Source organism: Falco naumanni, chromosome 4 (assembly GCF_017639655.2).
Source record: "Falco naumanni isolate bFalNau1 chromosome 4, bFalNau1.pat, whole genome shotgun sequence".
NCBI classification, from domain to species: domain Eukaryota; kingdom Metazoa; phylum Chordata; class Aves; order Falconiformes; family Falconidae; genus Falco; species Falco naumanni.
In genome coordinates, this window is record NC_054057.1 from 26,645,995 (window position 1) to 26,673,608 (window position 27,614).

The 27,614-nt window shown below is 37.7% G+C and overlaps 1 protein-coding gene across 2 annotated transcripts in view; it reads right to left on the bottom strand.

Annotated features, from left to right (window-relative positions):
- CNTNAP2 (contactin associated protein 2) overlaps positions 1-27,614 on the bottom strand; it is a 1,145,700-nt gene that overhangs the window by 738,103 nt on the left and 379,983 nt on the right. Inside the window, exon 1 of one of the 2 annotated variants that reach the window (XM_040592036.1) lies at positions 26,888-27,381. The exons of the other annotated variant lie outside the window; for it this stretch is intronic. The gene's annotated coding sequence lies outside the window, so the exon portion shown is untranslated. Of the gene's footprint in view, positions 1-26,887; positions 27,382-27,614 lie in introns of those variants that run through there. 2 annotated transcript variants of the gene reach the window in all.

Consider the following 27,614-nt stretch of genomic DNA (forward strand, 5'->3'; position numbering starts at 1 on the left):
CAGCAAGTTACTTTGTCATACTGGTTGCACTGTTTCCACTGCATTTGGATGAGGCTGCTATCAAAAAAAAAAATCTCCAATTACAAATTACATTACAATAAACAGGGGAGGAGATCTCAGCTTTTGCAGCTTGCTTTGATCTAGCAGCATTCTTTTAATGCACATATTGCACAAGCCATTAGCTCCAAGTAAAATCACTTTCCCTGCTTTTTTAATAAATAATCAGAAATTCCAAATTTCTATTCAGGATATAAAGTAACATCTGCTCTCCAGATATGACACAGCAAAAAAAAATACACTGACCCATTCAGTCTCTGAGCCTCCAAATACACCATTAACAGGTAACCCCTCTGTAACTGCAAAGATCTGCTCCTCAGCAGAAGAGAATAAAAATGACTGCATGTTCCAATTTTCTAAGGCATCCTCAAGGCTAAAATTATAGATGTTTTAAAGGCCTGAGAGGTAAGCCACTGGGGTCCCTTGCTGTGTATTGATTAAGAAATAAATGGGATCATTAACTTGTTAGCAAAGTATCATGAGGAGACACAGTCTCATGGAATTTCAGGAAATCAATTTCACGTTAAAACTAATTTATTTTCTCACTATTTTATGGAAAAGAAGATGTCAAGGTCTAGATCAAACGGTCTAAGTACATGATGAGAAATTACAAACTCCAGAGTTCAAAATAAAAGGTTGATACTGAGCCAGACTATGGCCATAAACCAGAATATTAATATGTTTGTAAACAGGGAATACAAACTGGCTCTAGTCCTTCCCTGCTACTCTGTGAGAGCTGAGGGATCCTAACCCAGTCACTTTTAAGGTGGTTGGAGTTTTGCCATTGACTTAAACAGGAGCAGAACTGAGAACATGCAACTGCAGAACACTTTGGATGTGAAGACTGGGAGTATCTTTTGTAATTATTGTCAACACAAGGGACACAGGACAGTATTGGTTCCTATGTTTTCCCTTTCATGGAAAGCTTTATGCTAGATAAGCATAGAAAACCTAGAGCTTCACTTTATTTAAATAGCAATAGTATTTAAATAATAATAGTAAATTACTATTTAAGTAGTAATAAAACCCCCAAACCACAACTTACACCCTTTAGGCTGTAAATACTGCTCCTCTGGCATGCTGGGTCCAAGAGGGACCTAATGAGCTTCTTGTCATCAGAGGGCTGGCAAAAAGCAGATTTGTCTGGTCCTTGCAGGGCCCTGGGATGGTGCTAGCAAGAGGTGCAGTAGCTCCAGAGCCCCAGGGATCTGGGAACAAGTCATAGGTGCCAGCACAGAAAGCACTAATGCAATGCTTTGAATTACAGGAATTATTGCAAGCCTGGTTCCAAACTGCAGTCTAAAAGAAGGTCGAAACTGTATCTTCCTTCCACCAATCCTACCAGCTTCAGACCCACACCTTTCCTTGGAATCACAGATTTGGGTTTGACTTATTTGTAGGGCCTGAAAAAACTTTGCGTACCTGAGTTTAAAAATAATTTGAAAAACCCCCCAAAAAACTACTTCCCCTCTCTCTATTTATTTTTAAAAGACTATCATAAGATAAATAATTTTAAATTAAGGAAGGTTTTAAATGTAGGACACATCCTAATTAATTAGTACCTAATCTAAGAATTTTTCTACATGCATCCAGTACTAGTTAAACCTCGACTTTCAGAGGTATTGAAAAGTAATTTGATTTCCATTTCTCTTGTTGCTTTTGCAAGAAGGAGTTGATCCTTTATACCATGAAATATCTAATTAGTTCAGACATTTGTAAGAGGGAACCTCAAGTGCTTTTCAAATTGAAATCTGAGACAATATAACACGACTGTATTCATTCCACATATCGGTATCTCACTCAAAAAAAAACAAAAAAACAAAAAAACAAAAAAACCAAACCCACATTTAATGATATTACTGACCAACAACATCAACCTGCACACATTATAGTAAAAGCTACCATATATTCTAGTAAATTTTAGACCAGGGGTCCTCAAACCTTTTTAACCAGGGGGCCGGCGCGTGGATGCAGTGGCAGGCAGTCATCTGCGGCTGCTTGGTTTCCCCCCCCAGTCCGCGGCAGGGGGGTGTCTGTAAATACCGGGGGCCGGTTTGAGGACCCTGGGGGGCCGTATCCAGCCCGTGGACTGTAGTTTGAGGACCCCTGATTTAGATACTCTCAACAGCAGGCTTGAAACCACTGGTATGGACAATCCCTCTGCCCACTGAATAAAAGTAGTTTTAAGCATTCTGAAACTATAATCCCGCACAGAAAAAAAGACAAAGTTTTAGTCATTAGATGAAATGTTTACATTTTAATGAATCTTCTCTAAGATCACTCAACCCCTTCCCCTGCCTACACCAATATGCAAATCTTTTTCTCCACAAAAGAAATGAAATAGCTTTGGGTTTGCAAATGCTTTAAGCTTACCAGGAGTACTATTAGAAAAAGCACTAGCACTATCAAAAGTATGTTTTCAGCACAAAGTGCACAATATATAAATCAATCAACCTTCTCATTTGAATTTCTGAGCTTGAAAATTTCATACATTAGACAGAAATCACTACTTATGCTTGCTTGGAGTATCTGGATATTTCTCTTAAATAAGTGCTTGTGTTCACACGCCAGATAGCTTGTACATAGCAGAATACCAGTTATTCCCCAAAGGGTGTTTCTGTTGCGATTTATACTACAATTACTAACCTTCCTCAAGATAGGCAGGTGGGTTTAAAGTCACAAGCCTGCCTGGGACAGGCTGAGAGGTGTCAGTACAGCATCACCTCTTGGGCTGTGCTGGGGTGGTGCCGTTCCCAGGGAAAGGCACAAGCAGCACAAGGCTGCACCAACAGCCTTCCCCAGGACCCAGGTTATGGAAAACATCCAGAGACTGCCTACCCTACACCTCAGACCCAACAGAGGCTACCGCAGCTGTTTTGTCCTCCCAATAATCATAATACAACTGTATCTATTCCAGTGCTGCACTGCCCTTTCCATTTCCAGTTTTCCTATTGTTTCAACTAAGCCTTCCACATGTTTTCCATAGTCTCCAGGTATAAAACAAATTACATTTTCACTGAAGTCTCCTACATGGAAACTACCATCAGGGCCCAAGTCTTCCCAAGATGAAAAATTCTAGTCTCTTTTGCCTTAAGCCCTATTTTATGAATAGCTGATTATGTAGTTTTCCTTGGCTTCTCATTCATCGTTTCAACTCTTCCTAGAAGTTCACCATCAAAAAAGGAAACCTCTTTCCTCAGCTAGACTCTTGGGATGCAAAGATTTGCTCCACATCTAGCAGTTTGTAGTTGCAATTTTTACCTTTTCATCTGAACAAGGTATGACAGGGTGGTAGGTTTTTTTTTCTTTTGGTTTTGGGGTTATTTTATGGGGGGATTTGGGGAGGGTTTTTTTTGGTTGTTGTTTGTTTTTTGGGGGTGTGTTTTTAAAAATACGTGCTCTTTGCTTTATGTATTTAAGTAGTTTTAAACTTTATGGTTCTAAGTGCTGGCAGAGATCATCCATTAAATTACCTGAACCTGTTGTGCTTTGAAATTGTACTGTTTTCTCAATTCAAAATGTAACTGAGAATCCAGGCAGTGTGTCATGAGGCTTTTTTCTTCCAAGTGCTGTTTTCTTCAGAATTTCTAAGATTTGTTGTTGCTGTTGTTGTTGTTGGAGTAAGGAGACTCATTTTGCTAGTGAAAAGGCAAAAATTTAGGAAATGGAAACATTATGAAATAAATGACTCATGATAAACATCATTTTGCCATGATCTTTGTCAAAGTTTATCTGCAATTTGAAAACGTTTCCAAAGAATTTTACAAGTACCACTTTCTCCTTTGGTTTATAAAATCACTGTCTTTTGGAGTTAAACACGTACATTATTTTGAAGAATGCACTGCAGTACAATATAAGATTTTAAGATAAACAATTACAACTAGATATTCCATCTGAAACGGCACAAAAACATTTTAGGAAAGCAAGTATAATTGCTTGTATTAAAATGCTTGTCAGCATACATTAATATTCAAAACTAGTTTCCACATGTAAGGATAACAGTGATTCTTAGCTTCCATGTTTCGCTTCAAAAACTCTTCCCACAAAATCTTTAAGTTGTAACCATGTTGAAAAAATAGATTTTATTTTTAAAAACTATTTTAAGTTTTTAAGAAATTAAAACCAGCATTTTCTATCCACTCAGCCAAGTGGTGCCTGGTCAAAATTTTCTATTGTCCTAATAATAATCCTGTGATATCAGAACCTACATGGTGTTTGATAGTTCATCCAGAGCATAGAGAAACATCCTTATTTTATGGGAAAAGAGTAAGTTACGCTCACTTGGAAAACAGCAAGGCAAGAAACAAACATTCACCTGAGAAAAGGATTTGACATGATGTTACAAAACGCTGACAGTAAAATAGGACAAGTCAGTCCAGAAATATGTAAGAATTTTCTCACTGCAGTGTATGCAGTAATATTTCCTCAACATATTGCACTCGGCTATCTCCAGAAATAGTAACCAGATGAAATAATCCCAGGGAACAGCAGCTGAATGAGAAGAGAATTAGACTTTTATTTTGCTTTAGATTCCTCTGATTGTCTTTCCAGCTGACCTTCCACCTTGGCTAGGCTTCCAGTTTCTCCCATACATACAGATTTGTTAGTGCAGAAGCAGATAACGTATTTTCAACACACAGATTCCCAAATCTTCACAAATGCCCCACTAGACATAAGCTGAGCATGAGTGGAAATTGGCCTGGCTGCTAAGAAGCCACTCATACACCGGCTGAATGCAGCCCGTGGGGTGAAATTCTGTAAAATGGCTATTAATAACTGAGCAACAGAAGTTCTCCAACTTACTTTCATTAGGTCCTATCTTGGGAACAAGCTTTACAGCTTGTGGCTCTGTGTTGATCTGCAAACAGGTTCCTGGAGAACTGTTCAGCTGCTTGGGAGCAATTTGCATGCCTCACGCTGATTCCGAAGCAGTTTGTGGGCCTTTAAGGGTAAGTCTCCCAGTCTGAGAATCCTTATTTCTCAGCTGATGAGATCCATCTTGTCTCTGACTAACCTGATCCTTGGCACATCATACAAGCTTGCTAGGAGGAACAGTCTGAGCAGACTTTTCCTAGTGCACAATATGTACAACACAACAGTGATGGCCAGTACTTTTGAAGAAACTAATACAGAAGGAGATGCTGAAAGAGGTAATAAAGCTAAGGAAGATTTTACACCTTCTGGGTGTTCTTGAGTGAGCAGAGAAACACTAGAAAAAAAGTAAAATTTCTCCCAGATTAGGTGAATAAAACAGGGGGAAAAAAACCCAAACAAACCAATACCAGAACTTTTTCCATCTTTGAGGTGCATTACGTATATTAGAAGAGGCAGACTAGCAATAGAAATCTTCTGTAGCCTCCAATGATCTCATTTACTGCCCATAGAAAATAAAATACAATAAGCTACTGCAAAAATAGCTCTTAGGTTTTCAGAAATAGTACTTAGGCAGTCCTCCGTGCTTGCAGGAATATAGTTAGCAAACCAGCTATTATCATAATCCTAGAAGTCTGTGTAAAGCTCAGCTCCTCTATGAGAAAATTCTGTTCTGCCGTGAGCAGATGATATCTGTGGAAGCTCTGAGAGGAAACACTACTACTAAGTTTTGTGAGGTTTGAGGAGACCATTTTTATTTTTGAAAGCGGGGTGTTGAATCTTGGTACTTTCTAAACTTGCTAATCTGCTTGAGGAAGAATGAAAGTCACCAAGATGTTCACAAACATCACAGCTGTACTTAGCTCAGTGAGGAAGGGAAGAACGTAATTAACAAAATGGTGTAGAAGAACTTAAAATCCTGCAGCCAAAACTTTAAGAAAATGATGCCTTTTCCAACTCTCAGACAATTCAGTCCTATATTCAAAATGGCTTTGTACTCATCTTTTGTATGTAGGATTTTTGAAGGGGAGAAAACAGATCACAAGACCATTACACTAATACTGCACGCAATGAATAGAATGGTTTTTCTTATGCTGTTATTGCTGTATCAACAGCCAAGTAATTGGCCAAAAGGGAAAAAGATCTTTTGTACAAGGATTACTTTAATGCTCAGACCATGCTTGTCCATCACACCCAACAGGCGACCTCCTGGCCTTATGGACAATACCGGCATTAGCTGCTTGCCCAGCAGCCTGAAGCTCCCTGACTTGTCTCCCCCCGTCCTCTGCTGGATGACTTCTCTGCTTGCCAAGAAATAGCAGTAGGCTTCAACAGCTGGGCAAGGCAATTCCATTATAACAGGTTCTTGTGGATACTTGCACCACTAGTAAACACATCCATCCACATTCCAATACTACATACTTAAATAATACTGTAATCCTGTTACTGTCTTAATAGATCATTCAAGTTTCACATTAGAAGGGATACTGAGTAAATGTTGTTCTCATTCATGTGGTGTTGTTCTCTCTATCTCTCCCAAAGAAACATACTTCTATACCCAACCTGTTAATACCTGGCTTATAATAGCTGGTGAACTAAGGCAGAAGCAAAAGCTACTAAATACATTAAAAATATATGCATGCATGAAATGTATATGCCTGCAGGACTCAGAAAGATAAATCCAGTTGACAAAGGAGGTCCTGCCTCCCACAACACACCAGATAAAGACTGCTTTGCAGTTGTACTCAAAAATCACCTGCAGTAGTTCTCTAACTCCCTGTAGAGTGTTTTCAAGCGCATTCATAAACCTACACTGGCACTTGCCAACAAATTGCAAAATGTGTAGCAGCTTCCTCTCAACATGATAAGTTTTATGCGGTAACTTACAATAAAAATGTGTTCACCTCTAAATTTTGTTCTATGGAGTTTAGAGCTCCTAAAGAAGTGCTCCAAGTCTGAGATCATACCAAAACTTCGCTATTAGTACGTTAAAGCAGCACCTTACAATTCTGGTACAAAATACAAATATTGACATGCTTCCTCTTGGGACGTTCTTCCAGCAGTTAATAACTAACACTAACAGAAAAAAAACAGAACATTTTTTTTAATAAACAAACCCATTAATAACAATGAGGACTATTATTTTCATGCACAAACAGTAGAAAAACTGAGCACAACAGTTCAACAGAGAGAATAGGCTTATGGGAAAATTAATCTTTCCTGTTTTCTGCATGGAAAAGGCCCTTTGTAACAACCCTAGTGATCAACAAGGCAAAGGGATGGCTAGCACTTGGCTTGATGCTTCCCTAGGTACCAACTTTGTCATTGGCTTTCAGGTAGCAAGGATGCTGTGCACCCAGATGATGCAACATCATCCAGCTACAGGCTGCCATGTTAATGGAGAGCACAGAGGCTTCAATCCTCTTTTAAAAGTTATCCTGGGCCATAAAGGACAGCCAAAGCCTGAACTAGAACAGAGCTCTGCTGCCGCTGGAAAGGAAATCAGGGCATACATTAAAAATGGCCGAATAAGAGGAGAAAGGAGCATCATTTATTTAGATGGTCACTTTGTAGACAATACAAATAAATGTCCTAATATAAAGAATGTTCTATGAGTCTGAAAGAAGTCCAGATCTTCCTTTAGGCAATGCTGGACTCACAAGATTTGCTCCATACACAGAAACAATATGTTTGCAGTTCTAGCCATTCCTTCCCTCTCTGATTCTTGAGCCAACAGGGATATTTCTTAAACAGCCTCAATCAAAATACTTAATTTCTCAGAACTAGCAAAATATCTGGGGTCTCTGGAGAAATTCTTACTTAAGTTTTGTTGTGCCTCATAGGAGCAGAGACCATTAACTTGGTTGAATCATACCAAATTACTTGCAAAACCCCTTTGATACAAGACACTGTCCACAAGGGACAATATCAAAACCCATTTGAATTATGAACAGAGATAGATTCCAATACAAGTCTCTGCAGCAAACAAACTGTTGTTGTTTTTTTAAAATACAAGTAAGGCATAACCTACCACTCTGCTATTATTAAGTTTTAATCTCATCATTTATTTTCAACTGACATGGAAAATGCAAATAACCACCCCCTGCGTGGCACTTGTATATTGTTCTGTTCATATGCCTGAAACAAATGCACATCAAGAGACCACCGCTGTACTGCACAACACATTTATTTTCCTTACTGTGGTTTACAAGTCTATTTGGTGCATTTATCATATAAAATATTTTTTTTTTGCAAAGACTCCCCAACAGATTTATTGGAAATCTTTCATGAGGCTTTACCCCAGCCCCCCAAAAAGCCTAGTGTTTACTGATGCTTAGTGACATTTACCTCGTTTATGTACAAGGTTTGTGACTAGAATAAAACTTTTTCCTTTTTCCTACTTGCTCCATGCTTCAGGGTCGTTTTGAGGGAAGGGGTGCCTGGTCCAGGCAACTGGTCTGTTAGCACACTTCCATCCTTCCCTGTCCTCTCACAACAAGAGAAAGAAGCCAGTTATAGGTAGGAAGCTTCTAGGCATTGCTCACGGTATCCCTAGCGATCAGAAATAGAACAGGTAAAGCTTCTGATTTTCCTCAGGCTATATATTGTTCACTGGGGAGAAAACCAGGAAAACTACAAAAGAGATTTGGCAGAACTGCTGGAATCCTACCACAGTCAGAGACTTGATTTTATACTTGAAATCTTAAGTAATAAGTAACTTTTCATTTTAATCCTACTTGTTCTTTGCAGCTTCACGTCATTTTCACACCGAATTGGGGGCCCTGATGGGCAATAGACATAAATATATACCAAAAAACCTTGTAAAGTACACTAATATGGATTGCTTCCTCAATAAATTATTTTACAAGAAGTGTGTGCACTTGCAAACCTTCACCACCATGATTTGATTGCTCACAATTAACTTCCAATGCAAACTGATCTACACTGTGCCAAGGTATTTCCATGGAAAGTTGAGAGGAGGCAGGTGTTTATACTGCCCTAGGTGACACCTCTGCAAGGTTTCTTTATGTGTCACTGTAAAACATTTTGGGAACCCTCTAGTTAATAGAATAGAGTTGGTTTTATGACAAATGGAAGGGAGCATCATTCAGTTACTTGAAAGAAACAGTCACTGCTGACTCATTGTATTGAGCTTTCCATGTAGTCAAAGTCTCCATGTAACCTTCCCAACAATAGTTACCATTCTAGTTTTCATACATTCTCTCTGCATCTAAATTCTCAGGTTACTTACAATTAAAGGCCCACATTTAATGAACAAATTAAGTCTTAACAAGCATAAACACTTATTATTTTAAACAGAATAATGAAGCTATTAGGCTGTAGGAATAAGGAAAGATAATATAAAGTATTAAAAGCTGACTGACAGAGTTGAACTCAATCACGCATTCAGTTATGTACAGGTTACTATGTATTTATCTATACTCTTTGATAATGTAATGATGAGTCTTACTATCCTCTTCATTAAATGCCATTAACTTAACCTAACATTGAATAATATTTATTCTTGCTACCATCAACAGATGTTAAAACGATGTTATCCATTTTTACAGTGCTTAGAAGACTTAACGCTATTGCCCTGGCCTTCCTGCCTTCCTCCCCTGCTCCTCCAGCTTTTGCTGGGACAGACGTGGCTGTTATCACCATTGACACCGGAATGCAAAAGTTTTATTATCAGAATGGACAACTGGCTCATAAAATACTAATCAAGCCTAAAAATGGACACATAAAATACAAACTTCCAGGGAACCAGCCATAAACCAGAGCACTGAAGGTAGATTAAATTTGGCATTCTCAGAGCCAGTGTAAATGCATCAGGAGTTTATGGAACATCTGCGGAGGATTTGAAGACAAGGAGACATTTTTGATGACTTAGTTTACTAGGTCTCTTTAAATAAAGACTGACACAAAGCAGTTCAGTTTAAATGCAGTTTAAATGACAGAAGACAGGAGAGACCTTGGGGCTGTTACCAGTACCCATACCCTGCACAGAGTGTCTGGGCTGTTGCCTGAGCTCAAGTCTAAACCTCCAGACATTTCCAAAAAATCATGCCTGTGTTCAGAATTATGCTTTTGTGTGACAGCTGATTCACACTACTGAGGAAAAGGTCAGCATCGCCTGTCTCATTATTCTTGAGGAGAATGGGAATTTCATACCCATAGAAACAGAACAATAATTTCCAGCTGTGTTGAAAACCAGTCAGGAACTGCATAGCTATTAACCCACATTACCAAACAGTGGATGGCAGGATTTGCATGAAAACTGGCGTTAGGGTTACAGATCATACATTCTAGTGAAAACAGTTAAGAAATAAAATCATATTTAGAAGAAATTGCTTCAAAGAGCTGTTAATTAACATCAGCGTTCCCTCAGTGAAGCTACTAAACAACTGTCAACGTAAAACAGACTGACAAAACAGCGCATGGCTTTAGACACGAATTCCTGGTTACCCACCTGCTCATGCATTCCAGAGGGATGATTCTGTAGATGAACAGGAAAGGGGTTTGCTCTGTGTTTATATAGCAGGTAGCCCTGGGACTGTTGCTTCTAGGTTTCCTTATAATACTGTTCATACTAATGAATTAAGGTTATTGTATTCACAACCCAAACGGGTAACAATAAAGTACTTTTGACATTGGGCAGATCAGTTGCTCCATTTTGATTGAGTTAGCTTGATCAGCAAATCAGGTGTGCCACGCTATGAACTAATCTACCTTTACCTCTAAAAGCGGCAAAAGAAAAGAACTTCTATTTCCAAAAGAACTCTACAGTCCTGATACGTGTTAATTCTCCCAACCGAGAGGGACTGCTCGTTCAGTTGCACACTCCCTGTTCACGTAATCTGTCATTATAACATAATCCTTTCACCATTTGTGACCCTTCCCTCTTTGCCCCTTTTTACTGCCTGAATAAGACAAAAAAAAAAAAAAAAAATTGTAGATGCTAAAAGCACATTTCTATAAGGTACACAATCTCAACTCACTTAGATGACAATGCAGTCTTCAGGAAAAAGAAAAAAAAAAGTAGGATGATTAATATTAAACAGAATAACTCATTTAAGTAACAATCTTATATGTGGATGCAAATCTACTTTATCATTGTGCCAAAATGTAAATGGAGGATTAGCTATTAATGCTACTTGCTAAAGGGGGAGCAATTATGAAATCTATTTTGACAGACACACAAAGAGTAAAAATTGTCCTGTAGATTCACAGAGCTATCATTCCACAAACTAGGACAGAATTGAACTGAGATCTTAGAAGGTGACTTTATTCATAACTAATGTCGTATGGACCATAAGGAAATGTTTTGATGGCTAAATGAATAGGTGTTTGCCTATCAATAGCCCCCAAATGAAGTATTGATATTTCAAGCAAAGAGACCAATACAGATGATTCTGAAAGAGTAACTCTTTATTTCTAAAGCACGTTAATGGGAACTGGCCTGGGATGTACAGTGATCAGTTTAAGGTTTGCCTAGAAAAAGAGTATTACAGTTTTATATGTGAAGAGGTATGGTTGGAAACATCTTTAAAAATCTAAAAAACCAAACCACCCTCTGTTCAACATTTACAACATATCAGTGTTGTTTAAGTTGTAGTGAACACATGGGGACTGGACGATAAACAACTTCTTGCTGGGTCAAGAAGTCAAGATCTGGGGAAACAAAAAGCATATGAGCCCTAATCTGTGGCAGTAAGTCTGGGAACGACTGTCACGTGACTGAAGTTTGTTCCTTGCCCTCTGGATGAGTAGAAATGGTGATGGTTCTCCAAGACCACCTTGACTCTGCTTTATCAGAAAGGCATCTCAAATAGACTCCTTTTTTTTTCATCTGCTCTGACATAAATTTTTTGGTAGTTGCTGCTTCATTGGTAACTAAGCAAGTCCATCCACACGCATCAACAAATTATTTAACTTTTTTATCTTCTGCAACCAAATTACATATTTATGAAATACCCTTGATTTGCTCTTTTCCGCCAGGTACATGTAGGAGTTCTTGAGGGCATTTCGTGTTTTCCTGGATATTAATAACAAGCTCCTACAAAGAAAAATCTGGTGTTTCTGATGAAGCATGTGTAATATTGAGCTACTCTTGTCACTTGATGACAGTTTTTGGTAGAAGTTATTTAAGGACTCCTCAAATTCTCTCAAACAAGTGAGACTAATGCGTAACGTCTTTTCTTGAGTCCAACATCCACAAGTTGTGCAGCAACTGATGAGTTGTCCTTTCTATTCTAACTTACTTTAATCCATTAAATCTGTCTGCAGTGCTATATGAACAATTTCTTGGCTTTTTTTGTGGGCGAGGTTTTTTTTTTTTTGGGGGGGGGGTTGATTGTTCGATGGCGTTTTTTTGTTTGTTTGTCTGTTTTTACTTTAACTTGTATTCTTTGGATAGAAAAAGGGATCTAGTCCTTGATATGACATTTCCAGAATTTTCATTTTTGCACAAGCGTTGTCCATGTTGGTTACAAGGGTTGTCCTACATGAAACAGAGCAGAAGTGACTAGAGAGAACATAAAACATGCTAAAGCAATAAACCCCATGAGGCTGCATTAGTCACAGAAAAATCTTTCCCTCTACTAGAAGAAAAATCTCCCTTTTTAGAAGATTAATGGCAGAATTTCTCTTCAACAACCTGTCCTGTACTGAATGCTTTATCTCACTTTCAGGTTCAAAATGTCTCCCATAAATCAAATTCACTCAGTGTTAGTAATAATATTTCTTGGTATAGTCTGCCCCTTTAGTTGCTGATTTGCAACATGTGTATGGATAGCTTAGAATAAAGCCTTGACAAATCCATCATTTCAAGAAGAAAATATCTTGTCCTTGTAAGTGGCCATTACCAATGTATAGTTTCTAAATAATAAATCCCACCAGCAGCTGTGCATCACATCAGTGCAACCCTCAAGCAGAAACCATACAACAGCTACTTGAAGACCCACCCTGGTACTACAAGGTACTGGTTACTCGGCATTAAAATCCTGAGTTCGGGTCTATTCCCGCATAACCAATCATAAACAAAACTTTTCAGTCATCTTTCTATACTCTGTATATCTGTTTATGATTTTGTGATACTTAGGAGTGTTAAAATGTCTCACCAATATTAGACTTCTAATCCAACATCATTTTACACTGTTTAATTAAACTTCTGGCCCTTCAGGCCAAGCATGGGTCTTTCCCAATTAGCATTGACAGATCAAGTAGTCTTTGCTCAGATCAAAGGGTTATTTTGAAAGCTTCATGCAGTTCCTGTGAATACAGCATTAGAAGTTTCTCCTTAATGCTTCCCAATTTCTTCCAAAAGGCTATCCAGCTTCTGCTGTAGTTTGAAGAAGCGTCCCCTATTGAATAAGGGTTGTTAGCATTTTAATGACTTTATTTCAATGAACTGCTTTGTTTCTCTTACTGAACGGTTGGTTTAGCAAATTTCTTTCAGAAGAGATCTTGAATCTTCCATTCTTCTATAATACTTGCAATTTATGTAGGACAATCAAGACGAAAATTATTACATAGAGGTCACAGAGCTTAGTGAAATAAGAGATAAAAGGGAAGATTTCATATAATGCAACAAAACACAAAGCTCAGCTATGGAATGTAATCCATATCTGGATCAAAATAAATCTTGTTTTTCATAAATTTTGGATGTAGCACAATTATACAGTGCTAACGTCTGTAAGTTTATCATTCAGAAGCAACTGACTTCAAGTTAGGAAGTTACCATTAACACTTTTCATTATAAGAATCACTTTAAGTTGGAAATCCAGATTATTTCAGGTAATATACAAATTCATTTAAAAGAGACACTTTCAAGATTAATATAACCAAAGCTTTACATTAATTTTCCAGTGAATGGCGAACTCTAAAACTGGGAGTTTCAAACGGGGAGTTAATTAGGACAGCTCAAGGCTCAACCAAAAAAGATATTTATGTGTGCAAGCAGATGTATAACATCTCTTTATCTGAAATTCTGTTTCTCTTCTGCAACACCCATTTCCTTTTTCCAGGCCTTTTCCTGTTTTCTCCTGTCTGCTAGTACAACACCAGAAGCATTCGATGAGATACCATTTCTGAAGGCACAACAGATTTATTTTTTTTAGTCGCGGTCTACTGCCAAGTTTGACTTAATACCGGTATTGATTTAATGCCAATAATAGCCATATATAGAGCATCACACGTGCAGCAAACCTCACTGTCCTCCCTGCTCCCTCCCATAGCATCAGTAGAGGCTCATTTCATGAAGATGACAGTGTAAATCTCTAGAAGTCATTTTTCAGGCCAATTATTCTGCTGGCGAAATGGGATTTCTGAGTAGGACTGTTTGATGTGTTTTGGTAGTGATGTCTTTGTTCACTTATTGTATAAAAGGTCTATCTAAAGGACATCAAGATAAGCCTGCCAAACAAGTCCCTCAAGCTACAGCACTCCCAGATTAAGATGGCTATGAAGCAGTGTTCCCACAACCTACTTTTAGAAAGTACAGAGTAAAAGTCTTTTACATTAGTAGCACCTAAATAGCTGCTAAGGAGAAGACATGAAAGACTTGCATTTGTGGTTGAGAGGAGGAAACAGACTACAGGTATAGATGTACTTTTCTGCTGTACTTAGTAGGCGTGCTACCTCCTATCTGTTTATCAGAGATGAACCTAAATTTACCAGCCCAACCAGAGATACTTCCTAGGGATCATGGCAGCAGTGGCGTTCTGGGGTGTACAGATCGGTTTGAAATGGTGACTCGAGCAATCAGATAACTTCAGAGAGACAATAGTAAAATGAGAAGACATGCAACATGCACAAGTTCATTATCAATGACAAAACATGAAATCTGGCTCTTATTGTGATGATTTTGTTATTATTGTACTTGCCAGGTTTTGTTTTCCTAAAGACTTGCATTTCAATGCCTCAACAGTTGTTTCATTTTTTGCTAAGCTGCCTTCAGTCAAGCACTTAGTCTTGCAAACGAGTCAGTTCTAATCACAAGTCCCTTTCTTACAGCTTCAGTTAAGTGTGCTGTTTCTGCTGCCAGGGAGTGAGTTTGTGGCTTTAAGCCACCATGTTCTCAGCAAACAAACCAGTCCTAACATAAGATTATCAGAGCAGCAGCAGCATGAAAAGTGTTTGGTGGTACAGTAGCACAGAGGTAACATTCCCTGTGGGTTCAGCTCCTCCAAAACAAAGAGCTTGAGCCACAGCCTTCACTATTCAATGCTCCAAGTGACGAGGGTACACAGATTATTAGTGCATTAAAAACCCAGTGCTACATAAACCAAGAATGAGGGTTCATGGGTACGACAATGAGAATAATTGCTGTGGCTACAATGAGACAAGATTTTATCAGGTCTTATGGTCCTGTCACTTTAAGATGCCGAAGGCAGGCATGGGGATTTGTCATTAGAGGGGGGAAAAAAGCAGAAATCTAAGGCAGATTTATATGTTCAGTTAATAAGCCACTTAACATCCAGGTTAGGGTTACTTATGACTTTTTCTAACCTTTAGCACACTGAGATTGGTCATTGACTGAATTTTCCTTACCCTGAAAGCTTCAGCTAACATTAGCGTGTGAGACAAGGCAGTATGCCTTTCGTTTTGAGCAGACATCAGTGATGCTGTGATTTGATCAGATGCGGGGTGGCAAGGGGATGTGATGGAAGATGATCAGATGTAGCCCAATATGAAGAAGAAAGGCAGCTACTACCCAAAAGCTCTATTGTGAACAATATATTTGTTCTGCATTTGCTCTACATTGTGAATGAAGCAAAAACCATGACTGCTGGATGGAGACAAGGGAAAGGGGAAAGCAATAACATACAATGATGAGTAAAAGCAGCAGAGATTTATAGGAAAAGCAGAGTAAGAGAAACAAATGATACATCTGTTTCTCACTTTTGCATGAACCTGTGCTTACAGCTAGGTGAAAAGGGTATGAAGATTGCAAGGTCATGCACTAAAATCTGGTGAAAGTTGTGTTGCCCTTGTAACTTACTTTCTGCATTAAGCATTTCTGTGTAATATGTAGTGAATGCAATATTATTTTTTCCTCAAGACATTTGTTACACACTAGTCACTTAATAGCTTGCTGAGTGTTAACCCCCAGACTAATTTCTTGAATTAGCTAAAAGATGCATAGTGAGCAATGCAAGAAATTGCAGGAAGAAAAAAATAATGTCATGATTAAGGAAGATAAGTGTCACTCTAGAGAACTATAGCCCGCTTCTACATGTAAAGCTGATTTCTATTATAAAGCTGAGGCTTGTAATTGCATTCAAATATTCTTATTTACATTTATCTCAAACTTCATATCTCATGACTAAATTCCTACATAGCTTACAAAGAACACTTATTCTTGAGATGATCTTTTTTCAAAATGACAGACAGAAGTGACCACAATTTCTTCCAAAACAAGGTTTAAAAATATTACCTTTTGAATATAGCAAAGCTTTGAACAATTGATATAACAAATACCCAGGCCATCCATCTTTACAAGCACTGTATCAGAATCATGGGATCATTTAGGATGGAAAAGACCTTTAAGATCATCAAGTCCAACCATTAACCCAGAACTGCCAAATCCATCACTAAACCATATTGCTAAGCACTGCATCTCTGTGTTTTTTAAACACCTCCAGGGATGGTGATTCCACCACCTCCCTGGGCAGCCTGTTCCAATGCCTGAGCACCCTTTCAGTGAAGAAATGTTTCCTAATATCCAATCTAAACCTCCCCTGGCAAAACCTGAGGCCATTTGCTCTTGTCCTGTCGCTTGTTACCTGGGAGCAGAGACTGACCCCCCTGCCTACAGCCCCTGTCAGGCAGCTGTAGGGAGCCATCAGGTCCCCCCTGAGCTTCCTTCTCTCTGGACTAACACCCCCTCGCCTCCACCTCCACCTCCACCTCCCCACCCCACCCCAGTTCCCTCAGCTGCTCCTCATCAGACTTGGGCTCTAGACTCTTCACCAGCCTTATTGCTCTAAAACCCCTCTAAGAACAGTAAAACATAAAACTGTATCTCCTATATACGTATTTCTAAACTCTTCTGGAATACTTAGAATAGTTGTTTGGGGTTTTTTTGTTCACATGACAACGTATAGTTCTTCAACTTCAGCTTTCCACAATAAGTAAAGAGAGGATGCTAGCTAGCACCAAGAAACTCTCTTTAGAACCAATGGCATTACACATTCTCTACCCACATCAAATATTAACACAGTTCAGAGAACTGAAATCTCTATTACATCTCCTTGACTCTGCCACTGACCCTACAAAACTATTTCTTTTAAGAAGGCTTAGTAATCCATATCTATATTTACTTTCTCTGTTTCTCTGCCACACACGCAGGCTTTTAAACAGATCAAAATATTTTCATGTTGAACCATACTCCATAATGTACCAGGTTCAGCATATCAATGCCATTATTTGCAAAAAATGTTTTATTTTACAATAAGATTTATAGCAAGAGAAGAGACCCTGTCAATTATCACATTGGACCACTTATGTATTACTATATTCCTGTTTCACCCTTTAAGTGCTTCAAGGCATAAGGCTCATTCTGATGAGATGCTGCTTACCTTAGCCAGTACAACCACACTTTAGAGCAACTAAGACCTAGTGGTTTTAGCAAATATGGATATTCAGTAAGCATTCCCACAAAATGGAAAATTTAAATGTCTCTACTTAAAAGTATCTCGTTACAGTTTAACACTGGAAGAAATTAGATGGTGGGGGTGGCGGGCAGGGGAAGTAGAAATGTTCCCTGTGCAAAGGCTTCTCTTGAAAGACTTCTGAAGAGACGAAGAAACAAACTGAAGGTTGTCCCTGTCTTCAAAGCAGAAGGAATACCAAAAGCCACCGAGAAAATTCAATGAAAATTGCCACAAGGAAAGAAAACAACGTTAGAAGCAACGTGAACCTATTACATTGTACTCAGGCATGTTACACCCAGCGTGATTTGTTTTGACAACAACAGAAAAGTGCAACAAAATTAGGGGAAAGATCAAGGGCACATTTCATTGATAGGAGACTGTGACTCCAGTGTGTGCAAGGACACAAGTAAATTTCAGTGAAGGAAAAAATAAAACAAAAAAAAAAGAGGTTAAAATCTAGCTAGAAGAAGAAAAGGATGTAATTATGCAGATGTCTTGTCCAGAAAGGAGCTGTGAGCATCACAGAGGGTTTTACCTTACCTCCACAGGTCAGGCATGGCACTAGGTGTCACGCAGAAGAGGAAGTCATGCTTCCCTCCTTGGCATCTCTTCCCCAACAGCAATGTGCCCGCTAATGCCCTGCTGCCTTGGGCACTGCAGGGAGTGGATTTACGTTGACACACATGATGTTCTTACAGTGCTGTAACTTTAAAGTAGCAATACAAGTTGTGGAAATGACAGGGTTTTTATTACCTTTATCAGTCGGCTAATTTACTTTAACTAGTTGTTTTGATTACCGTTGCTTGTTTTAAGGAGTTACTAATAGGATAGAAAATCGAGGTTCCTGTAGCTTATGCATCTCTACAATTTTTTTTATTCATCGGACTTGTACAATACATATACCATAACTAGATTTCAGTAAAGCCATTTTACAGTATTTGCAATCCTCAGATAAATAGAAATTGTGTGCTCTAGCTACTATATTAATGGTTCTATCCCTTATTCAGAAATTAATAAGGTTTTTGATCTGATTTCAAAGACCGAAGCTTTTAGCTCTCAAACCAAAATGTGACAACAGTAATTGCTTAAATACTTCTAAATCACAATAATTTTAGATTTTACAGCATTTACAGCTACAGTACTAACAGGAGAGAAGGAACCTGTACCTTTATAAAAAAAGAACTTCTTCCTCTCCAGTGCAAGGATTTACAACAGATATGTTAATTCACCAGATTTAATACATTAGCTAAAGATGCTAAGAATCAGCAGGTTATGCATTCCATCTCTCTTTCCACTCCCAAGACACTCCTCACACGTATCAGGCAGTCCAGAGATGGGAAAAATATTATGTGTGAAAGAGCTAGGAAGCCATGAATTAGTTTTTATGTCCTCAAGAATTCCTAAAAGAAACACAAACCCCACATCTATGTTGCAAATCTAGCTATAACATAAGCAGGATCCTAACATTTGTAGTGGCAACTTGTATCAGGATATGTCATGATACAGAAGTCCTGAAAGTCTTTGTAAGTGGAAGTAGCAGTATTTAATGGTTTCCTACCAACCTAACCTTGAAAATAAGGATAGAATAATGAATCTGAAAGCAGTTCGAACTAATGTATCTGTCAGTAACTTCTTGCTAAATAACAAAAGCAATAATAAAAGCACTCCACTAGTCACAGACTTGAATAAAATATGGGGAAAAGAGCTAATCAATAGGTTGCCCAGTGAGATAGTCAAAACCGAACTCTTATCATTGATCTATTTTGTTCTCAGCTAAACTTTTTTTTTTTAACCTGACATGGACAGCCTGTCCATGCCAAAAGGCTCTGAGTTCAGCTTGAGGTCTGTCATTACCATTTGCTCTCATACACCAGGAATTCTCTCTTTCTTGGCTTAATTCCACTGACTAAATACTTGAGGTTGACAAAGTTCCCATTCCTCCTCTCCCCTTAAGCTAATAATTATCGATCTTATATATATATATATCATAGTAAAGTTTTATCAATTTCATAGCTGCAGAATTTGCATGGTCTTGTTGTCCAACATAGTAAAATGTTCACGTGTTATTTCTTTTTCCCCCTAGACAGAGAGTTTGACCTCTGCCTTTAAAATTTCATTGTTAACTAAATATTAACCTGGTCCCTTACCTCTGCTGCAGAACATCTGTCCCATCTTTTTGAACCGAAAAAAATGTCTGAGTGTAAAATAATCATACTCTTCAAGTCTCAAAAGCCTTAAGTCTGTGTTACAGTTGCTCCCAATTGCATCTGAACTCATTTTCTCTACAGAAACTTAACAACAGTGCATGTCAGCAGCTTTGCCTTATTTCTTGGAGCACTGGGAGTTACCTGATTTATGAAAATGAACTCTTTACACTTTGAAAATGCTGCTTTAAAGCGGTACATCTTGAGCATGTTTGTCCAGCAGCACTCTCCCTCTCCTCTCCTCACTTTCTCCTGTCTCTCTGGCACTTTGGTAAAATCTATCATGAATTAAGGAAGCTGGTTTGATGGGAACAGGAAAAGTATGTGTACAAAACTGTACCCAGTTTCCAGTAAATCTACAATATGGACCAATAAAGCTGAAAAGTTTGAAAAAAAGACTGAATCTATCCTCAGCTGGCATCAATTTTTGTCATAACTCACTGTCTAAATACTGTAACAAAGTGAAAGGAACGAAGTCACACGTCAGAAACTGATCTCATTCTTCTAAATATTTCAAAGGAATGAAATAACTAAGGTCAAATAAGTGATGAGCAGAAGAGAATATTTTTCCTCCTCATCCCTCTACAGTCACATTCAAACTTTCTAAGTTTAAAACTACTTTGCCCTGCAAATCCTTCAGTACAAGAATCTTTGTGCAAGCAATTGGCTGGATCTGGCCAGAAGTATGTATGTCATTCTTGCTTTAAGTACACTTTTCTATTTTTTAAAGTCACTTCCTCGCTTTTTCTACCTAGTTTATAACCCTAGCATGAAACTAAAAAACCTTCAGGATCATGTTGATCCATTGCATACTTTCTTCTATGATTTTTAGAGAACAGACCTGAATGTAAGAAACCTGTTAATACCTAAGAGTTTATTTTATGGAGAATTTTTATGCTGATTTGGTAAGACAAAGTCAGCATACTACCTTGAAAAACCATTTGCAAACCAATATTTTAGACTTCTACTTCCTAACATTTAGATGGTGCAATTGTTCCTCCAGACAGGAAGAATCTCTTCCTGTGAGTAGCCTCATTAGGATGAATGCACAGACAAATGCTTGCCAAGCACTTTAACATCAGCTAAGCACATTGGAAAATGTGCTAATTAAAATTAGTGTTTAACACAACTCAGCATTCAGCATAGCCAATTAATATTTAAAAAGAAAAAGTATCGTCAGCTGATCACAGCTGGGGTAAGGGTATCACCAAGCTAACTAAAACTAGTTTATACTATAGCTAAGACAAGACTTAGCCCTTACTGAGCCCTTAGTGCTGTAGTAGCCAAGACTTACTCCTCTGTCCTGGTATTTTGTGGTCAGGCAAGCAGTGTTGGGAGGAATGGTTCCACATCAAGTTCTGAAGATCAATATGAATCAATTTTGCCTGCAACTCCACTAATGCAAATCCTATTATAGCTTTGTAAGTTTATATTACATCATTTTAGTTAAATTTCTGCACATAGAACTGTATGATAGACACGTTTGAGAGACTGGAAACAAATTAAAGCAAGTTTTCCTCTATTTGTCTACAAGAAGTTAGAGTTGTAGCACTATTAACCCACAGTAATGCCTTACTTGAACAGGTTTGTTGCATCTAAGAATGATGTATTGCAATTTAGAAACTTCCGTAAGTTTTTCCTTTACTTTTATCCACATTACTAAACCACTTTTTAGTAAAGATAACTCACGATCTGTGTGCATAAGCACATACACTATAAAAGGTAGTGGAAAATATTATCATACCTAATTTGCTAAAAATAATTGCTATTTTATGTTACACAAAAACAATTTGTAAAATACCAGAGAGTACAGAGTGCACGATGATACAAAAGCAACACATTTCAGGGAAGTTTAAGCACATATTTAATTTACTCATGCTTTCTATTGAACCCAATAGAAGTTAGAATTAAGTACTAGCTAAAAGTGACAGGCTTCTTTGTATACCTTTCTGAATAGAATCTACGTCAATAAGCAATGCATTATTCTCTATCTTAAGGAGTCTGAGGATATACATATATATATAAAAAAAAAAAAATCCAAGGCAAGAAGAAAATTTTAAAAGTAGTACATAGGAGTTTTCTTGGCAAGAGTCTAACTTTTTCATATTTTTAATGTGATTTTACTGCTCATGAAATGTGTCAGATTAAGAACCCTCAGGCTGAAGTTATCTATACACCCACTGATACATAGTGCAGCAACACTGTCAAATTTCCCCTTAAAATGCACTTCTGCTCTGAAGCCGATCAGAGTTTACACACTGCTAAAGAAACGTGGTGGTGTTTGGGGTTTTTCCCCCCTTTTTTAAAATGTATTTCTAAATTCCAGGAAAAAGAATGAAAAGTAATTTTCCTGAAGGAAGGGATCCACTTTCCAGTGTTAAAGGGGCTTCAGATCACAGGTACTTGTGCAGATAAATACTTTTGTGAAAACTTACTTGAGCAGCTGTGTTGATTTGGAAGCCAGGCACTAGGTGTTAAATTGTCAGCCTCCCACCATGCGTTATCTCACTTCTTTCTGTGTAAAGCTCAGTCTCCTTGGTTAATAAGTACCAATCTCCAGGGAGGACCAGAGGCTAAATTCCAGAGGTGCACAAGCCCAAAAATTTACATGGAAGTGAATGTTTGTGGATTCAGTCATTAATTGCTCCTAGGTAATTACGCTCATCTTCCTTAACATCTAATGACCCAAGAGGCAAATAGAAGCGAACCTGTTACAAGCTATGCTTTCTGCATACCAGACCCCACAGGCAACAGAAGTTATACAGCAAAATGCCTTAGATGCATGGGAATTACCACAATCACATCTTTCATGTACTAGCACAACCCCGCCTCTATTCTGCCTAACACAAACCTTTAGGCTTCAAATCGCACATTCTTAAGAAACATAAAATGCTGTCTATGTCCATCTCCAAATCTAAGGATTTTAAAATTTGCAATGCACACCTGCATCACTTTAAGAGCTCTTAGTGTCTTTTTTGTTCATTATTAAAGGAAAATCCAAACTTTTTTCTTTTTTTTTTTTGTTAATAAATAAAACACCCAGAGTGACGCACCACAGCTTTGTGCAGTTTCTTTTTTACCAGTGCCAAGCAAATGAAAGCTGAGAACTGCTTTACATCTCCCTAACATTTAAGGTAAGGTTTTAATTACCTGTAGTACTTACCACAGAAGTTCAGTAAGACCATTGTTCCTTTTTCCAAGTACCAATACACTTGGACATACTCCCAGACCATGTATACTCTCTTTTAAACATTTAGTCTTATTAGTTTAATTTCAGCATTTGAAGTTAGGCAGGGGAGTGTTTACTGGATCAGAATTTACATAATTTTGCAAATGCACTCTTAAGAGGGAAATGTTGAACCGTGACTAGGTTACTGGTGTTATCAATGGGTTTTGCCTTGAAGCTAGAACTAACATCTGAAGTTTCCTAATAGTAAGGGACATTCTAAGATGTATCTCACTACAGAAACTGAAGGCAACTATAAACTGCAGACAGAAATGAAAGCCACATGCATCAAAGAGTGGAGAAGCACAGAATACATCAGGCTTGATCTGCTTTCTCATTTCAACAGCTAGCAATTTGGGCAAATCTCAGACACCATCCCGAATCACAGGCTGGAAGGAACTTCTGCAGGTCATTTGGTTCAGCTCCCTTGCAACCTCTCTGAGCAATCTGGTCTAGAGTTTAATGGGAAAGAAATAGGAAGGAACTAAGGAAGTCCTTCGAAGATCAGCTTTTTCAAGTACACTCAGAAGTATTTTAATATAATGCAACCTTATGACAGAGTAAATGGGCAAGACTCATGACTTGTAACCACATTTTCTAATTTAATTTAAGACATGTCTGCTAGCTTTATCATGATTTTTATCTTTTTAATTTTAAATCCATGTAGATCACTACAACTTGCTATTTCTAACCATAATTTTATTCAAATGAAACATTAGCTATATCATTAGATCTACTTTTTATTCAATATATAGATAAAATAATATAAAACCCAGTACGTCTCAACAATAAAAACTCAGGAGTTTTTTGGTGACATGCTGGCCTTCGGCTATAAGAGTCACATAAAGTAATTGATATATACATACATGTTGTACAAAAAAAAAAAAAAAAAAAAAAAAGAGGGCTGACAAGTAGCAAGGAAATTGCTACAGTCACATTCAGTAGATCTTAATCTAGCCATTCAATAGGGTGTCTATAGAGAACCAGTAAGAATTAAAACAGGTTGAAAATTCACCTGTGGTTCAATCACCTAAGCAAGCATTCAGGCTTTCTAGAAAGGTTTGAAAATAACCTACATAACTATGCCAGGAGTTTGAAGAGCCTACAGTGCACTCAGCGCCATACACACCACCTGAGAACTGGAAGCGTTACCATTATGCAAGCCCAGTGCAGCAGCCCGTTTGGGTCTTGCTCGGTTCTATGCATAAGCTACAAAGCCTTAGAAAGATTTGTTACCGGAGGCATGATGACATTCAGCTATGACTATGACTATTGTAATTGCTGAGCTGATTAAGTACACAACACACTCTTGCAGGCTTGCTTAAGGACCTGCGCATTGTATTCATTGCAAGATGATGACACTCTTAAGGTATGTGGAAACCAAGCCATCAGAGAGCTAAGAAATGGATTTACATGCCTGCCTTTAGATATCTGTGTTTAAAATATGATGTTTTAACAAAAAAAGGGCAAGTAGTCCTTAAGCTAAGAAAAACAGATCAGAAAATGGTCCTTTGGAATGGAAACGCTCTAACAGACTACAGTGCAAAGCTTGAATATGTTATTTCAATTCATTTTTTCTTTAATGGCCTGTAGAGAAGTAAGGTAGGGCTCAGACACTGCCACTGCATCAGGAATAATTTTGTCCTCTGTCTACTTGCAGTACTCTGTGATAGATTAAAATAGTTCTGCTTGTGCATACGGTGGGAGCCTAACAGAATTACAGAATCTTTCTCTCACAAACAGGATGAGTAGTTTGCAGTGAAAAAATATCATAATTTTGTATCTGACCAAACCCATTTCCAAAATGTCAGTGTATCTTTATCTTAAAAAATGTTATTTAAAGCAATAAACAAATTCATTAATCCATATTTCTGCTAAAAAAATCATAAAAGGTCTTTCCTTCCTGTACAAAATATGCGATTTCAAGAAGTCTAAACAAAAATCTGTTTGGAAGGTCTTATAAGGTGGCCATAACTTCCTATGTGAAATACATTATATAGTTAGACTCCTGTAAGTATTTATTTTTGCTTATCAGAAAAGTCAGGATTTGAAACCAGCATTACTGTTTATCCATATTTGGTGTTATTCTTAGTATTCCAACATGTAAACATCTTCTGTTATTTTAACACAAATACAGGCTGTGGCATAGGTATATTTTGCCATGATATTTCAGACAACTCCAAGTGTACTTTTCTAAAGCCATTAAAAGTTTTTACAATTTCTCTTAATAACCACCACACAAAGCAGAGGAGATTAGGAAACAGGCTTCTTGAGGACAGCACTGATGTTTATCTATAAAGCACTTTTATTTAGGGTTTTGAAAAATTTCTAAACGTGTCCCATCACCACTTTATTTTTCTTATTTTTTTTTTATATATATATTTTTACATAATAGCAGGGACTATTACATTAGATCTATAAGAGAGTTTAGCTTCACTACAGCAAAAGAAATATTTTCCTACATCCATACCCTTTATGTCATGGGCCCTCAACGTATAGGTTAGCAATGTACACTAAATGCCGAGACATATCGGCTTCAGCAGGAGTTACAACTCCTCATTCTTTCAATACACCCACATAAAAGTGATATTGGTTGTTGCAAGTGAATGAAGCAATCTTTATAAGATAAAGGCATGGGAGAAAGGGACTCAGGGACATAACATCCAGGCGAGCTAAGGCATAAGGAAATTGAGAAAAGGCAGACAGGACAATCCAGGAGAAAAGATGAGATTTTCCAATCCCCCCCCTCACATGGAAGGAAAGTTATATTTTAAAAGAGGTGTTTCTAGTAATAAAAGTACCTGGAGAATTAAAAGCCAGTAAAAATTACACTGGTCACCTTGCAGGCCTTGCTATGGAGACAGCAAGATACCAGACATAAAAATTGTTCCAGACAGAATAGGTCAGATATATAGAAAACAAGAATAAATTCACAACATTCCCAAAAGGCTTCAGGGCCTCACTAAAAGCAATGGTCAAAACTTCTGCACTGTCTAATATATCAAACCACTTTGTCATGTTTAAATAGGTCTGTACAGTATCTCATATTCCAGTAGCAGCCCAGCAACAGCAAATGGCAGGTCACAGACCACGTTAATCACATTTCATATTTATTTTTAATGTTTTCATAACTGTAAGTCTGTATAATGCCATACAAACTAAATACATTTAATAAGATTATTTCATTCTTTAAAAGTACTTAAAAAAATAATCAACCAACCAAAAAAAAAAACAACCCACCCTAAAAAACCCCAACACACAAGCAAAAAATCCAGGCCTATAAACCCATTAATCTACCAAAGCTTTCTATGAAGTAAGTTTCCACTCAAGACCTTATGAAGTGCCCACAAAAAGAAAGAGAACAGCTGTAAGTATCAAACTCAACAAGTCTTTCACAGATTCCTTCATTACTCTTTAGTTTAGGGTCATGGAAATAAGGTGGCTCTCAGCAGTGACAGTTTTTGCAAAGCAAATCATTGTTGCATGTCCATAGAGTAGGGGTATGCTAGAATTTATTCTTCTTCACTTGTAGTTGCTTACACAAATCATTGTACTGTAAGACGTAAGTCCTTGGTTAGCTATAAATGATGCTCTGTAGAGCAGGTGAAAGGTACTGGGAATATAAGGCTTATAGATATTTTTTTTCTGGATAATCTAACCAGAATTAGCATGTCAGGATGAACAGAAATGCAGAGCAGATGGTGCCCATGTTATTCCAGCTAGGTAGAGCTGCAGGTGATAGTCTTATATCTACCTAGACACAAGATGTTACTTTAGATCTGTCTGATGGTTGGTATTTCCAAAGACACCCAAGAGTATTAAACATCTGAAGTCTCTCACAGCCTGAAAAAGTTAATCATCCAACTCACCTGCGCTTCTTTTCACAATGAATTTTGGCTCAGTACTGCATCAAAATACTCTGAAATGCTGGGAGTTCCTATGCAAGCTAAATCCACTGTGCTGTACCAGCTTCCTTCCTTCAACACCAACTAGAAGCATTTAATTTAATGGACTGAATTTCTCTGACAGTATGCTGCTCCTCAGTGCCCAGAGAAACACAAAGCTCATTTTACAGTTAACTTACTGGACTTCTCATTATTTCACCTTTAAAAGGAACAGAATGAGCAGTATTAAAAAAAAAAAAAAAAAAAAAGAAAATAAAAATTGTGTTTAAAGCCAGTAGGTAAATAGATAAATTGAATTCCTTTCCAGAAATCATTCTTCATAGTGAAAGCTATATAATGACTCAATATCTTTTCAGTAATAAAAATACTACAAAAGCAGATGATATGCGTAATGCAATGCAAGTTTAAAAAAAGCTGAAAGAAAAACAACAACAAAACCAGAAAAACATGCAGCTCAACTGAAGCAGCAGCCACCTGGTCTAGGGCTAAATTTTCTGTAAAAAAAGCAAAATCTGCTTTCCTTTACATCTTTACAACTCCACTGAAGTTCACTGAAGCTGAAGATAAGTCAACTACAGAATATAATTTGGAGGTCATGTGCAAAGGGTCTGCACTCCACCTTTCCCATCAGTATTTTTTTAAAAAACTCATAATTACAGTAACACATTCTCCTTCATCACCCTGACTTTGA